A 15,436-nucleotide genomic window follows, 5' to 3' on the forward strand; every position below is an offset into this window, starting at 1 on the left:
GCAGCTGTAGCTCTTAAAATCTGATAAATAGGCAGATGAAGGGGAAAACCCAGAGCAAGTCGGGGGCTGTTACCTCTCCACCAGCCAGGGCAAGACAGAACCCAAATTCCACGAAGACTTCCTACTTATTGCCCACCCGGCAGTCACACAGGCTACCCCATGGTATGGCTAGTGTGGGTATATGATTAGTACTCTATTGATGGCCCCAAACTCCTGACAGCCTGCATACAGACAGGGAGCAGCAGGGCGCTGAGAAGGCCTCTAATTGAAGATGGCAGGCAACTAACGGAGGTCGACCCGTTAGTGTCCACTGTGGCTGAATTCCCGACTTATCAGAGCCGAAAATACAAAAACATGCAGCCTTAATTACTCTGGCCAGCTATGCTTTTTTTTTTTTTTTAACTTGACTTCTGCTGTTTATCATTCTCCTTTTCGAACACTGCAAACACTGCGGCTTGGTTAGTCTGTGTTAGTAACGGGTTAATACAACGTGGCAAACACAACCTGATGGCTTCCATGCCAGGAGTCTGCCTCCATGACCGCCTTCTTTCTCCAGGGAGAGCAGCCCTGCTTGTTTTGAAAATCTATTTTACAGGTGGGGGAGTGGGGGGCTGTTGCAGTCATAATATGCTTCCCTCCTGACCCAGGGACTAATCGCTGGGATAGATGTATAGAGTGCTACATGTGGCCAGGGCGACTGATTCACCGTGCAACTCCGTCTTCCTCCCACCCTCCCTCTTTCCTTCCCTCCCTCCTTTCCTCCCTCCCTCCTTCCTTCTTGCTCTCTCTCTACCCTCCCTCCCTCCCTCTCTCCCCTCTTCCTTCCTTCCCTCCTTGGCTCCCTTCCTTTGTTCTTTCTCCCATTCTGCTACTTATTTCTAATAAACAACCCTCTACTTCTTGGGATTTAACTGTGAATTTTGTACAGCCCTCCTCTGTACCAGATGCATTATTATGCCCTTTAAGTCTACAAGGGCTGTTTCTCCAGACCCCTCTAACCTGAGGGTTTCTGACTGGGGGATGCTGTACCAGGACATAGGGGTCAGGCTTGAGGGCTCACGGGAGTGCTCGTGGGTCTCTTGATCTCTCTGATGCTGACAACTGGCTTGTATCTTCTTCTTCTTTTTTTTTTTTTATTATGCTTTAGGTAAAGGTTTATAGAGCAAATCGGTTTCTCATTAAACAATTAATACACAAAAACATGGAATGCCTCAGGACTTTAGATGTCATCCTTGTGCAGGGGCCATGCTAATCTTGTCTGTATCATTCCAAGTTTAGTATATATGCTGCTGAAGGGAGCAATGACTAGTATCTTTCTTGTCCCCTCCTGTGGGACTCAAAGCACCAGGACCCCTTCCTTTACTTTACAGCGAGGGGCCAGAAGAGATCCTCTCCCCAACCCACAGGCTGCATCTTCTCGCCCATGACTATCCAAGATACCACTTTTCACCTCTTGTTGGAGTCCTAGGCTTTCTATGGAACAAAGATATATGCTCCAGCAGGGGGCGACACTCACAGGATGGAAGACCCAAGAGAGAATTCTAAGTCAGAGAGGAAAGGGTGAAGACGGTGCCAATGGGGCCTCGGGATCTGAAAGGAAGCTCCTCGAGACCCTGTTGGGTACCATGGAGGGTGGGTTATAGGATGGGTGGGAGAGGAAATACTTGGTTACTTTATGGATACTTGAGACAAGATGAATGTTGGTTCCATTTCTTGTTAATCAAACCACTTTCTACATGATGTATTTAGTCTAGTTAGAAGCAATGTTTAAGAGACCTTCCCATAAGGCTTAGCATGGGACATTCGCGGTTCAGTGGTAGAATTCCCTGGTAGAATTCCCGCCTTTCATGCAGGAGACCTGGGTTCGATTCCTGGCCGATGTACCTCACCCACAGCCACACCCATCTGTCAGCGGAGGCTTGTATATTGCTTGGATGGTGACAGGTTTCAGCAGAGCTTCCAGACTAAGAGGGACTAGGAAGAAAGGTCTCACTATGTACTTCCAAAAATCAGCCAATGAAAATCTTAATGCACTGTAACAGTCCAATCCACAGTTCATGGCGATGGCACAGGTCTGGGCAGTATTTGTCCCACTGTCCACAGGGTCACCATGAGTTGGGGCTGACTGGGCAGCAACTAACAACAATAACAACTTCCATAAGGCTTATTTTCCCGGGTACCTAATGAAAGATCAATGTCAAGTGAAGTTTCTTGTGTGTAATTATTTTTATGTTTACTTATATCTAACCTCATACAACAAAGGATTTGATATAGGGTCGCTATGAGTCATAATCGACTTGACTGCAACAGGATTGGTTTTTGGGTTTTAACATATAATTATAGCATTTTTATATTTTTTGCCTTATTATATTTGGCCATTCAAAAAGGGGAAAAAATGTATTTACCTCTCCTTCTTTGTTAGTTAAAAGTCCCTGCAAGCCAAGGGCTATATCTCACTCATCTTCCTGTCCTCTGGGCACCAACCTCTGTCTAGTTGAAAGAACCCCATAAATATTCATAGACTTGAACTGATCCAGGATCCTGGAGACAGAATACATTTTCCCCTACAAATTGAATGTGATGAAGCAAAAATGTGGTCAGAGAGGCCAGTGGTGAAGAGGGTATTTCCTTACAAATAAAGCATCTAAAAATTTAGAACTTGGTTGTTTAAAGACTTGGCGATTTTCTCCCATAAAGATTACAGCCATACAGCAGGAAAAAAAAAAAAAAAACTTATGGGGCAGTTCTACTCTGTCACATGAGGTCACTACAAGTCGGAATGGACTCCACAGCAACAGGCTTGGTTTGGGGAAGTTTTTACTTCCTGTAACAGTCACAGGAGAGCTACATCTCTTCTAGATGGCGGGGGTGTCTTACTTCTTACCCCTCCCTTCCTGCGTCATTTCTCTGAGTCTGCACACGCTCGCACTGAAGACACGGGCAGACGGTGGGCGCTACTTCTAACGGACTCACCTCAGGCAAAACTGAGCAATGCTCGAATCCAGAGGCAGACTTTTTATCTGTAAATTGAAAACCCGCTTTCACACCTTAGCTGGGAGGAATTAAATCCCCACCACTTATCATTCCAGAAATGAGGCACCTTTGTAATCACAGGGAGCTCTGCCGGGTGGCAGGGAAGCCAGATGAAGGGACTCAGACGCCTTCGATTGCATTCCTGCCTTATTTGAAAACATACAGCCCCCACAAAGCTTTGTGAGACTTTCCTCAGAGCAGACATCCCACACCACGGAACGCTGCGTCGTGCCTGCAGGGATGCTGTGTCTAAATAATTCACTGCCACTTTTACAATTCTTTTAATATTTCAGGAATATATCTTTAAAATTAGATGTATCTGTATTTCTAGGAACCATCACGACCCAGCTTCTGCGACACCATCCCTGGAATCAGCAGCTCTCCCTGTAGGCACAGGCCAACTTGGCTTTTGTTATCAGCTTTGTGTTTACTTAATTCAAATTTAGTCAGGGCTAACTACGTGTCATGGAGTCCCTGGAGGGTGCAAATGGTTAGCGCACTCAGTGGCTAACCAAAAGGCTGGAGGTTCAAGTCCACCCAGAGGTGCCTCAGAAGAAAAGCCTGGAGATCTACTTCTGAAAAACCAGTGATTGAAAACCCTGTGGAGGAAAGTTCTACTCTGATACACACAGGGTCGTCACGAGTTAGAGTCGGCTCAGCGGCAGGTGGTGAAGGCTCGGTTACTCCGCAGTACATTCAGCTCTGTGTGTGCACACTCGGATGGTCTGCATTTTAGAGCATAGCTTGGTGAATATACAAGGCACGACAATTGGTGTAGCAGAAACAAACAAAAGCACACACTATTTAATTCTTTACAACAGGTATTTTCAAAGACCAGAGACATTTTTTCTTTTTTTTCCCTACTTTATGCATGTGGAAATGATGTTTGGAACAGTTTTTTTTTTTCTTTATTATTATTTTTTTCTGGATGAATAACTGATACAGGACATCATGCCATCAGAGTTTATTTTGACAGCTTTGGGGTGTTCCATGTTGCAGGTAGTGTCCCATGGAGGAAAAACACAAAGTGGGGCTGACCTCGTTTTTAACCCAGTACTCACGGCTGTGGCACCTTGGGAAAAAACCAGTGAACCTGCTGACACATCCGTCTCCACCTCTGTAACAAGGTATCTACCGCATGACTATTAATACTTTAATCTCCATCTGGAGACCTAAATCGTGACCTGTGTCTACTGACACCATGCTATTTATGATACTGACACTTTTCAGCAGAGAAATAATTGAATGATTTTTATTTTTCATGAACTGCATTATCCCTACGAAGGAATGCATTCTCCTGTAATTATTAAATAATGTCTTCCTGTCACCTTCTAATCACCAATCCCTCGAACTTCGTAAGAATCATGCATTTGCAGGGATTTAGACACACTTTCTTTACTGTAATACCAAACATGAGTGCACATGTAATGTCCGGATATGTGAATGTAACATGATCTCTGCACAGAGCAGGGCTTGGCTGCACCTGAAGTCCAGGTCCATTCTGGGAAGATTAAACACCCGAAACAGCACTGTTATGGACTGAATTGTGTCCCCCCAAAATGTGTGTCACCTTGGCTAGACCATGATTCCCTGTACTGTGTAATTGTCCATCTGATATGATTATCCTATGTGTTGTAAATCCTATCTCTATGACCTTAATGAGGCAGGATTAGAGGCAGTTATGTTAATGATGCAGGACTCATTCTACAAGATCAGGTTGTATCTTAAGTCCATCTCTTTTGAGATATAAAAGAGAGAAGCAGCAGAGAGACAGGGGTGGGGAGGGCGGGGGGTGGGGGGGGACCTTATGTCACTAAGAATGAAGAACCAGGAGAGGAACGCGTCCTGTGCTGAGAAGCTCCTAGTCCAGGGGAAGGTTGAGGACAAGGACCTTCCTCCAGAGCCGACAGACAGAGAAAGCCTTTCCCTGGAGCTGGCACCCTGAATTTGGACTTCTAGCCTCCTAGACTGTGAGAGAATAAATTTCTCTTTGTTAAAGCCATCCACTTGTGGTATTTCTGTCATAGTGGCACTAGATGACTAAGACAAGCCCTGAGCCTCAGGCATTTAGTCCATTCTTCACCGTTCTTTTTTTTTTTTTTTTTTAGTGTGTGTTAGATTCTTTCTATTTTTAATGTACACAGTCCTGCAATGAATTATCCACAAAGCTTTTTTTAATATTTAAAATTAATTTCTTAACATACAGGATCAACAGTGGCTTTTAGGATAGATCTTGATACATATTGTCAAAGTACTTTGCAATGTATACTTGCTACATGTTGTCAAAGTACTTTGCAATGTACTTTGCAGATTTTATAGCAAAAAATGCCCGCAGACAAATTATGAGTCTCTGCCTTGATCACGCCTTGAACAACTGATACGGAATGTAATAGAAGTTATCTGACATTACTGAGAAATTAGGTTTTTTGCGTATGTACGTTTTAGATAACTGAAGCTTATTATTATTATTTTTTTTTATAACTTTTATTAAGCTTCAAGTGAACGTTTACAAATCCAATCAGTCTGTCACATATAAGTTTACATACATCTCACTCCCTACCCCCACTTGCTCTCCCCCTCTTGAGTCAGCCCTTTCAGTCTCTCCTTTCTTGACAATTTTGCCGGCTTCCCTCTCTCTCTATCCTCCCATCCCCCCTCCAGACAAGAGTTGCCAACACAATCTCAAGTGTCCACCTGATATAATTAGCTCACTCTTCATCAGCGTCTCTCTCCCACCCGCTGACCAGTCTCTTTCATGTCTGATGAGTTGTCTTCGGGGATGGTTCCTGTCCTGTGCCAACAGAAGGTCTGGGGAGCATGGCCGCCGGGATTCCTCCAGTCTCAGTCAGACCATTAAGTTTGGTCTTTTTATGAGAATTTGGGGTCTGCATCCCACTGATCTCCTGCTCCCTCAGGGGTCCTCTGCTGTGCTCCCTGTCAGGGCAGTCATCGATTGTGGCCGGGCACCAACTAGTTCTTCTGGTCTCAGGATGATGTAGGTCTCTGGTTCATGTGGCCCTTTCTGTCTCGTGGGCTCTTAGTTGTCATGTGGCCTTGGTGTTCTTCATTTTCCTTTGCTCCAGGTGGGTTGAGACCAATTGATGCATCTTAGATGGCCGCTTGTTAGCATTTAAGACCCCAGATGCCACATTTCAAAGTGGGATGCAGAGTGTTTTCATAATAGAATTATTTTGCCAATTGACTTAGAAGTCCCCGCAAACCATCTTCCCCAGACCCCCGCCCTTGCTCTGCTGACCTTTGAAGCATTCATTTTATCCCGGAAACTTCTTTGCTTTTGGTCCAGTCCAATTGAGCTGACCTTCCATGTATTGAGTGTTGTCTTTCCCTTCACCTAAAGCAGTTCTTATCTACTGATTAATCAATAAAAAACCCTCTCCCACCCTCCCTCCCTCCCCCCCCATAACCACAAAAGTATGTGTTCTTCTCAGGTTTACTATTTCTCAAGATTTTATAATAGTGGTCTTATACAATATTTGTCCTTTTGCCTCTGACTCATTTCACTCAGCATAATGCCTTCCAGGTTCCTCCATGTTATGAAATGTTTCAGAGATTCGTCTCTGTTCTTTATCGATGCGTAGTATTCCATTGTGTGAATATACAACAATTTATTTACCCATTCATCTGTTGATGGACACCTTGGTTGCTTCCAACTTTTTGCTATTGTAAACAGAGCTGCAATAAACATGGGTGTGCATATATCTGTTTGTATGAAGGCTCTTGTATCTCTAGGGTATGTTCCCAGGAGTGGGATTTCTGGGTTGTATTTTTTTTTTTTTTTATGGTAGTTCTATTTCTAACTGTTTAAGATAACGCCAGATAGATTTCCAAAGTGGTTGTACCATTTTACATTCCCACCAGCAGTGTATGAGAGTTCCAATCTCTCCGCAGCCTCTCCAACATTTATTATTTTGTGTTTTTTGGATTAATGCCAGCCTTGCTGGTGTGAGATAAAATCTCATCGTAGTTTTAATTTGCATTTCTTTAATGGCTAATGATCGAGAGCATTTTCTCATGTATCTGTTGGCTGCCTGAATATCTTCTTTAGTGAAATGTGTGTTCATATCCTTTGCCCACTTCTTGATTGGGTTGTTTGTCTTTTTGTGGTTGAGTTTTGACAGAATCATGTAGATTTTAGAGATCAGGCGCTGGTCGGAGATGTCATAGCTGAAAATTCTTTCCCAATCTGTAGGTGGTCTTTTTACTCTTTTGGTGAAGTCTTTAGATGAACATAGGTGTTTGATTTTTAGGAGCTCCCAGTTATCCGGTTTCTCTTCATCATTTTTGGTAATGTTTTGTATTCTGTTTATACCTTGTATTAGGGCTCCTAGGGTTGTCCCAATTTTTTCTTCCATGATCTTTATCGTTTTAGTCTTTATATTTAGGTCTTTGATCCACTTGGAGTTAGTTTTTGTGCATGGTGTGAGGTATGGGTCCTGTTTCATTTTTTTGCAAATGGATATCCAGTTATGCCAGCACCATTTGTTAAAAAGGCTATCTTTTCCCCAATTAATTGACACTGGTCCTTTGTCAAATATCAACTGCTCATACGTGGATGGATCTATGTCTGGGTTCTCAATTCTGTTCCATTGGTCTATGTGCCTGTTGTTGTACCAGTACCAGGCTGTTTTGACTACTGTGGCTGTATAATAGGTTCTGAAGTCAGGTAAAGTGAGGCCTCCCACTTTCTTCTTCTTTTTCAGTAGTGCTTTGCTTATCCGGGGCTTCTTTCCCTTCCATATGAAATTGGTGATTTGTTTCTCTATCCCCTTAAAATATGACATTAGAATTTGGATCGGAAGTGCGTTAAATGTATAGATGGCTTTTGGTAGAATAGACATTTTTACTATGTTAAGTCTTCCTATCCATGAGCAGGGTATGTTTTTCCACTTAAGTATGTCCTTTTGAATTTCTTGTAGTAGAGCTTTGTAGTTTTCTTTGTATACGTCTTTTACATCCTTGGTAAGATTTATTCCTAAGTAAGTATCCTATCTTCTTGGGGGCTACAGTGAATGGTATTGATTTGGTGATTTCCTCTTCCGTGTACTTTTTGTTGATGTAGAGGAATCCAAGTGATTTTTGTATGTTTATTTTATAACCTGAGACTCTGCCAAACTCTTCTATTAGTTTCAGTAGTTTTCTGGAGGATTCCTTAGGGTTTTCTGTGTATATAATCATGTCATCTGCAAATAGTGATAACTTTACTTCTTCCTTGCCAATCCGGATACCTTTTATTTCTTTGTCTAGCCTAATTGCCCTGGCTAGGACTTCCAGCACGATGTTGAATAAGAGCGGTGATAAAGGGCATCCTCGTCTGGTTCCCGTTCTCAAGGGAAATGCTTTCAGGTTCTCTCCATTTAGACTGATGTTGGCTGTTGGCTTTGCATAGATGCCCTTTATTATGTTGAGGAATTTTCCTTCCATTCCTATTTTGGTAAGAGTTTTTATCATAAATGGGTGTTGGACTTTGTCAAATGCCTTTTCTGCATCAATTGATAAGATCATGTGGTTTTTGTGTTTTGTTTTATTTATGTGATGGATTACATTAATGGTTTTTCTGATATTAAACCAGCCTTGCATACCTGGTATAAATCCCACTTGATCAGGGTGAATTATTTTTTTGATGTGTTGTTGGATCCTATTGGCTAGAATTTTGTTGAGGATTTTTGCATCTATGTTCATGAGGGATATAGGTCTATAATTTTCTTTTTTTGTAATGTCTTTACCTGGTTTTGGTATCAGGGAGATGGTGGCTTCATAGAATGAGTTGGGTAGTATTCCGTCATTTTCTATGCTTTAGAATACCTTCAGAAGTAGTGGTGTTAACTCTTCTCTGAAAGTTTGGTAGAACTCTGCAGTGAAGCCGTCCGGGCCAGGGCTTTTTTTTGTTGGGAGTTTTTGGATTACCGTTTCAATCTCTTTTTTTGTTATGGGTCTATTTAGTTGTTCTACTTCTGAATGTGTTAGTTTAGGTAGGTAGTGTTTTTCCAAGAATTCATCCGTTTCCCCTAGGTTTTCAAATTTGTTAGAGTACAATTTTTCATAATAATCTGAAATGATTCTTTTAATTTCATTTGGTTCTGTTGTGATGTGGTCCTTCTTGTTTCTTATTTGGGTTATTTGTTTCCTTTCCTGTTTTTCTTTAGTCAGTCTAGCCAATGGTTTATCAATTTTGTTAATTTTTTCAAAGAACCAGCTTTTGGCTTTGTTAATTCTTTCAATTGATTTTCTGTTCTCTAATTCATTTAGTTCAGCTCTAATTTTTATTATTTGTTTTCTTCTGGAGCCTGATGGATTCTTTCGTTGCTCACTTTCTATTTGTTCAAGTTGTCGGGACAGTTCTCTGATTTTGGCTCTTTCTTCTTTTTGTATGTGTGCATTTATCGATATAAATTGGCCTCTGAGCACTGCTTTTGCTGTGTCCCAGAGGTTTTGATAGGAAGTATTTTCATTCTCGTTGCATTCTATGAATTTCCTTATTCCCTCCTTGATGTCTTCTATAACCCAGTCTTTTTTCAGGAGGGTGTTGTTCATTTTCCAAGTATTTGATTTCTTTTCCCTAGTTTTTCTGTTATTGATCTCTAGTTTTATTGCCTTGTGGTCTGAGAAGATGCTTTGTAATATTTCGATGTTTTGGACTCTGCAAAGGTTTGTTTTATGACCTAATATGTGGTCTATTCTAGAGAATGTTCCATGTGTGCTAGAAAAAAAAGTATATTTTGCAGCAGGTGGGTGGAGAGTTCTGTATAAGTCAATGAGGTCAAGTTGGTTAATTGTTGTAATTAGATCTTCCGTGTCTCTATTGAGCTTCTTACTGGATGTCCTGTCCTTCTCCGAAAGTGGTGTGTTGAAGTCTCCTACTATAATTGTGGAGGTATCTATCTCACTTTTCAATTCTGTTAAAATTTGATTTATGTATCTTGCAGCCCTGTCACTGGGTGCATATATATTTAATATGGTTATGTCTTCCTGATCAATTGTCCCTTTTATCATTATATAGTGTCCTTCTTTATCCTTTGTGGTGGATTTAAGTCTAAAGTCTATTTTGTCAGAAATTAATATTGCTACTCCTCTTCTTTTTTGCTTATTGTTTGCTTGATATACTTTTTTCCATCCTTTGAGTTTTAGTTTGTTTGTGTCTCTAAGTCTAACGTGTGTCTCTTGTAGGCAGCATATAGATGGATCGTGTTTCTTTATCCAGTCTGTGACTCTCTGTCTCTTTATTGGTGCATTTAGTCCATTTACATTCAGGGTAATTATAGATAAATAAGTTTTTAGTGCTGTCATTTTGATGCCTTTTTATGTGTGTTGTTGACAATTTCATTTTTCCACATACTTTTTTGTGCTGAGGCGTTTTTCTTAGTAAATTGTGAGATCCTCATTTTCATAGTGTTTGATTTTATGTTAGTTGAGTCGTTACGTTTTTCTTGGCTTTTATCTTGAGTTATAGAGTTGTTATACCTTTTTGTGGTTACCTTATTATTTACCCCTATTTTTCTAAGTAAAAACCTGACTTCTATTGTTCTATATCGCCTTGTATCACTCTCCATATGGCAGTTCAATGCCTCCTGTATTTAGTCCCTCTTTTCGATTATTGTGATCTTTTACCTATTGACTTCCATGATTCCCTGTTATGTGTATTTTTTTTAAATTAATCTTAATTTGTTTGTTTTTGTGATTTCCCTATTTGAGTTGATATCAGGACGTTCTGTTTTGTGACCTTGTGTTGTGCTGATATCTGATATTATTGGTTCTCTGACCAAACAATATCCTTTAGTATTTCTTGTAGCTTTGGTTTGGTTTTTGTAAATTCTCTAAACTTGTGTTTGTCTGTAAATATCTTAATTTCACCTTCATATTTCAGAGAGAGTTTTGCTGGATATATGATCCTTGGCTGGCAGTTTTTCTCCTTCAGTGTTCTGTATATGTCGTCCCATTCCCTTCTTGCCTGCATGGTTTCTGCTGAGGAGTCTGAACTTATTCTTATTGATTCTCCCTTGAAGGAAACCTTTCTTTTATCCCTGGCTGCTTTTAAAATTTTCTGTTTATCTTTGGTTTTGGTGAGTTTGATGACAATATGTCTTGGTGTTTTTCTTTTTGGATCAATCTTAAATGGGGTTCAATGAGCATCTTGGATAGATATCCTTTCGTTTTTCATGATGTCAGGGAAGTTTTGTGTCAGGAGTTCTTCAACTATTTTCTCTGTGTTTTCTGTCTCCCCTCCCTGTTCTGGGACTCCAATCACCCGCAGGTTATCCTTCTTGATAGAGTCCCACATAATTCTTAGGGTTTCTTCATTTTTTTAAATTCTTTTCTCTGATTTTTTTCAGCTATGTTGGTGTTGATTCCCTGGTCCTCCAGATGTCCCAGTCTGCATTCTAATTGCCCGAGTCTGCTCCTCTGACTTCCTATTGCGTTGCCTAATTCTGTAATTTTATTGTTAATCTTTTGGATTTCTACATGCTGTCTCTCTATGGATTCTTGCAACTTATGAGTTTCCACTATGTTCTTGAATAATCTTTTTGAGTTCTTCAACAGTTTTATCGGTGTGTTCCTTGGCTTTTTCTGCAGTTATCCTAATTTCATTTGTGATATCTTTAAGCATTCTGTAAATTAGTTTTTTATATTCTGTATCTGATAATTCCAGGATTGTATCTTCATTTGGGAAAGATTTTGATTCTTTTGTTTGGGGGGTTGGAGAAGCTGTCATGGTCTGCTTCTTTAAGTGGTTTGATATGGATTGTTGTCTCCGAGCCATCACTGGGAAACTAGTTTTTCCAGAAAATCCACTAAAAAAAAAATGCAGTCAGATCCCTCTCAGAGTTCTCCCTATGGCTCAGGCTATTCGGATGTTAATGAAGCCGCCTGGGGAGGGTGGGGGAGGGAACAGAGAGATAGGAGAGTAGCACCTCAGAATATAGCCAGAGTTGCTTGTCTTGCTTGGAATGACTATTATATCTGAGATTCCCGCGGGCGCGTCGCCTATGTGTGCTGGCTGTGTGGAGATTGCCCCCGGGGGGTCTGGCCTGCTGGAGTCACGGTCAGATCCTCCGCTTCCAGCCCCACGCCCAGCGTCAAGGCTCCCCTACTGGGACGGTGCACTCTCGACTCCAAAATCAGTCGCTGCCTCCTGGGGACTTCTCGTCCCTCCAGCCGCGTGGCCGTGCCGCCTCTGCGAACCAGTTGGGCCGCCTCCTGGGGTTAGTTCAGATGGGTGGAGCAGCTCCCCGTGCTTGTGCCGTGACCGAGTGCCCCAGCTGGGACGCTGTTCTCCCTGCTCCAATACCAGTCGCTGCCTCCCGGGGACTTCTCCTACCGGCTGCGTTCCACGCTGCCCGCGCGACCCGGCTGGGCCCCTTCCCAGGGTTAGTTCAGGGGGGTGGAGCAGCTCTCCGTGTTTATGCCGTACCTGCGTCCAGTCCAAATCCCGGCGGGACGGTTCTCCGGCTGGGACGCTGCTCTTCCTGCTCCAAGACCAGTCACTGCCTCCCGGGGACTTCTCCTACTGGCTGCGTCCCACACCACCCATGGAACCGGCTGGTCCCCCTCCCGGGGTTAGTTCAGGGGGGTGGAGCAGCTGTCTGTGCTTGTGCCGTACCTGACTGGTACGCTGGCTCCAGGCTCTGGAAACAATCGCTGTTTCCCCGTATTAGTTCGTTCTCCGTCTCTAAATCTGTGTTTGTTGTTCAGGGTTCGTAGATTGTTATGTATGTGATCGATTCACTTGTTTTTCCGTGTCTTTGTTGTAAGAGGGATCCGAGGTAGCGTCTGCCTAGTCCGCCATCTTGGCTCCGAGAACTCTTCACCATTCTTGCTAATACCGTGGGTCAGTTTGGCTCCATCAGAGGGGCATGCCAACAACTAACCAAAGCCAAGAAGCCCGGCTTCTGACTCCCAACAGCAGTGGCAGCAGGGGTCTACAGAGCTCAATGCAAAAGTTTTGGCTAAGTGTACCTTGTTAGGGACTGAACTACACCCTTCGAAAATATATGCTGAAGTCTGAATTCCTGTACTTCAAAGGTGACCTTCTTTGGATACAGGATCTTTGCAGATGTGATTAGTTAACACGAGTTCAAACCAGAATAGGGTGGGTCTTAATCCCATATGAGCGATAACCTTATAAAAGCAGAGAACAGACACAGGGAGACAATGGCCATGTGAAGGATGGAGATACAATGTGAGGAATACCAGAAGCTGAGAGAGGTCAGAAAAGAGCTTCTCCTAGTGCCTTCATGGAGAGCACAGCCTTACTGACACACTGAATTCTGGCTAACCGCCTCCAGAACTGTGAGGCAATTTATCGGTTTTGTTTAAAGCCACCTACTTTATGCTATTTTGTACAGGAAAAGAATAAAATAATTTTTTTTCCCCTAGGAAATTAATACACAGAAATTTCTGCCACTTCTTGAAGACACTGGAACCTGACTTCAGTTTCCTATTGAACCCAAGACCTGCCTTTATTCTGTCCACATAGATAACCTATGTAAAATCATAGCCACATGGCTATTTGATTTCTTCATCTTCAATATCCTCCTTGTATACGAGGGTCAGCCTCCATGGCCACACGCAGACCCAGGTCTTCCATGCCTGTGGCTCCACTCTATACGATCTTTGGTTCCTTAGAGATGTTCTTGTCATTGATATTTCTGTCTTCTCTCAGTTAGGCCTCTGGGGGCCTCCCTAGGTTCCCTACCTATACGTTATATGAAGGAAGATCATCTGAACATCCTTGAATTCCTAACATCCTTGACCTGGTGTGACAGACACTCAGCAGAAGTCCAACCCAGCTCTACCTTTTCTTTTCTAGTCTTGTGTGAATAAGCACTTCTGGGAACTACCACACACTTTTCCAGATCATTGTCTCTATCCATCATGAAGCTGACAACCTTCAGCAATAACCGTGTCCTCAGGCATGTCTACTAAACATTTGTGAACTAAGCTAAAAACTCCTGTCCTTAATAAGCTTTCCTTCTATTTGGAGGAGGCAAGTGATAAAAACATAAACATATAATAAATCATGGCAACTAAAAAGCACACAGAGAGAAAAATAAGGACAAGTGTCCTTGGGAGAGTCAGTGAAGGATGGGAAATTTTATGTGGATGGTCAGGTATTGTTTCTCTTAGGTGGTGTCCTTTGAATGGAAGCTTGCAGGAAGTACCTGTGCTCTAATGCAGGCAGAATCTTAGGAGCGGTGTGCACCAGAAATGTGGAGGAGGTCTGAATGGCTGGAGAGGTGAGACGGGGGCTAGGATATAAGGTCCAACAGGGGTGGGGTGGACAGACAACAAGGAGGCCTTCTAGGTCATTGGAAGGACTTTGGTTTTTACTCTGTGGGAGCTGGAAGGACATCAGGGCGTTTCAAGCAGAGGAATGGAATTCTTTTCCCTGATTTTTGAGATGATCACCTGGGCTGCTGTGTTGGAAACCGTAGGGGGCAGCGTTAGGAGCAGAGAGCAGATGAGACAGCAGAACAGAAGAAAACAGCTACTGCGTAATCCAGATAAGGAAAGAGCTGGGATGGTCTAGGGTGTTGGCTGTGAGGAGCCATCAGCTGCCGGACCTGCTTCGAAGGAAGAGCTGGCATGGTTGCCATACAGGGGGGTAAGTGAAACAGAGAAGCAATGATGACACCGAGCTCTGTGGCGCACCAGAAGGTCAATTTGCCGCTTACTGAGATGGGAAGGGCTCCAGGCAATGCGTGTCATAACTTGGGGATGGGTAGAGATCAGGGGTTTGTCTTGCTCAAATCAAGTTTCCGTTATCTGACTCCTACCATTCCATGTTTTCTACCCATATTTTCTACTACATCTTAACTTTCACTTTAAGCTTTAGCAAAACCAAACTAGTAGCTAATTCTCCTTTAACAAATACCGTTTGTGACCTTGATGCCTTTGACCACTAAACCCTGTGAATGGTGTTCTCCTAAATGAATAAGTCCTAGTAACCACTTAACCTCCTCCGGGAAGTCTTGCCTGAACTCTCCTCAGCAAATCAGTTCACCTGTTCTCTTTGATGCCAAAATATCATTTTTATATTGTGTCACTACCCCATGGGGGTACAATCATCTTAAGCTCATTCTCCCCTTTGCCCCTAGCATGGGAGCCCTTTAAGGGGAGCTTATTGTTTTATATAAGATTAAAACAAACGAATGAACAACAACAGCAACAACAAAACCCTTAGCTGTCAAGTTGATTTCAACTCATAATAACCCTATAGGACAGAGTAGAACTGCCTCAGATGGTTTGCAAAGCTGTTAATCTTTACAGAAGCAGACTGCCACGTCTTTCTCCCATGGAGCAGCCAGTGAGTTCAAATCACTGACCTTTGGGTTAACAGCTGAATGCTTAACCAGGGCTCCTGGACTAAAACAAATGAGTGTTTAAT

General features: G+C 42.6%; 1 protein-coding gene and 1 non-coding gene across 2 annotated transcripts in view; both read right to left on the reverse strand.

Moving 5' to 3' along the window:
* The window catches only part of CNTNAP2 (contactin associated protein 2), a 1,506,181-nt gene that overhangs the window by 1,476,560 nt on the left and 14,185 nt on the right, over positions 1 to 15,436 (reverse strand). The window lies entirely within an intron of this gene.
* Positions 1,196 to 1,302, reverse strand: LOC111747831 (U6 spliceosomal RNA). Its single transcript, XR_002783778.1, has one exon. It is a non-coding gene; the product is annotated as a U6 spliceosomal RNA (small nuclear RNA).

Source organism: Loxodonta africana, chromosome 8 (assembly GCF_030014295.1).
Source record: "Loxodonta africana isolate mLoxAfr1 chromosome 8, mLoxAfr1.hap2, whole genome shotgun sequence".
Classification (NCBI taxonomy): domain Eukaryota; kingdom Metazoa; phylum Chordata; class Mammalia; order Proboscidea; family Elephantidae; genus Loxodonta; species Loxodonta africana.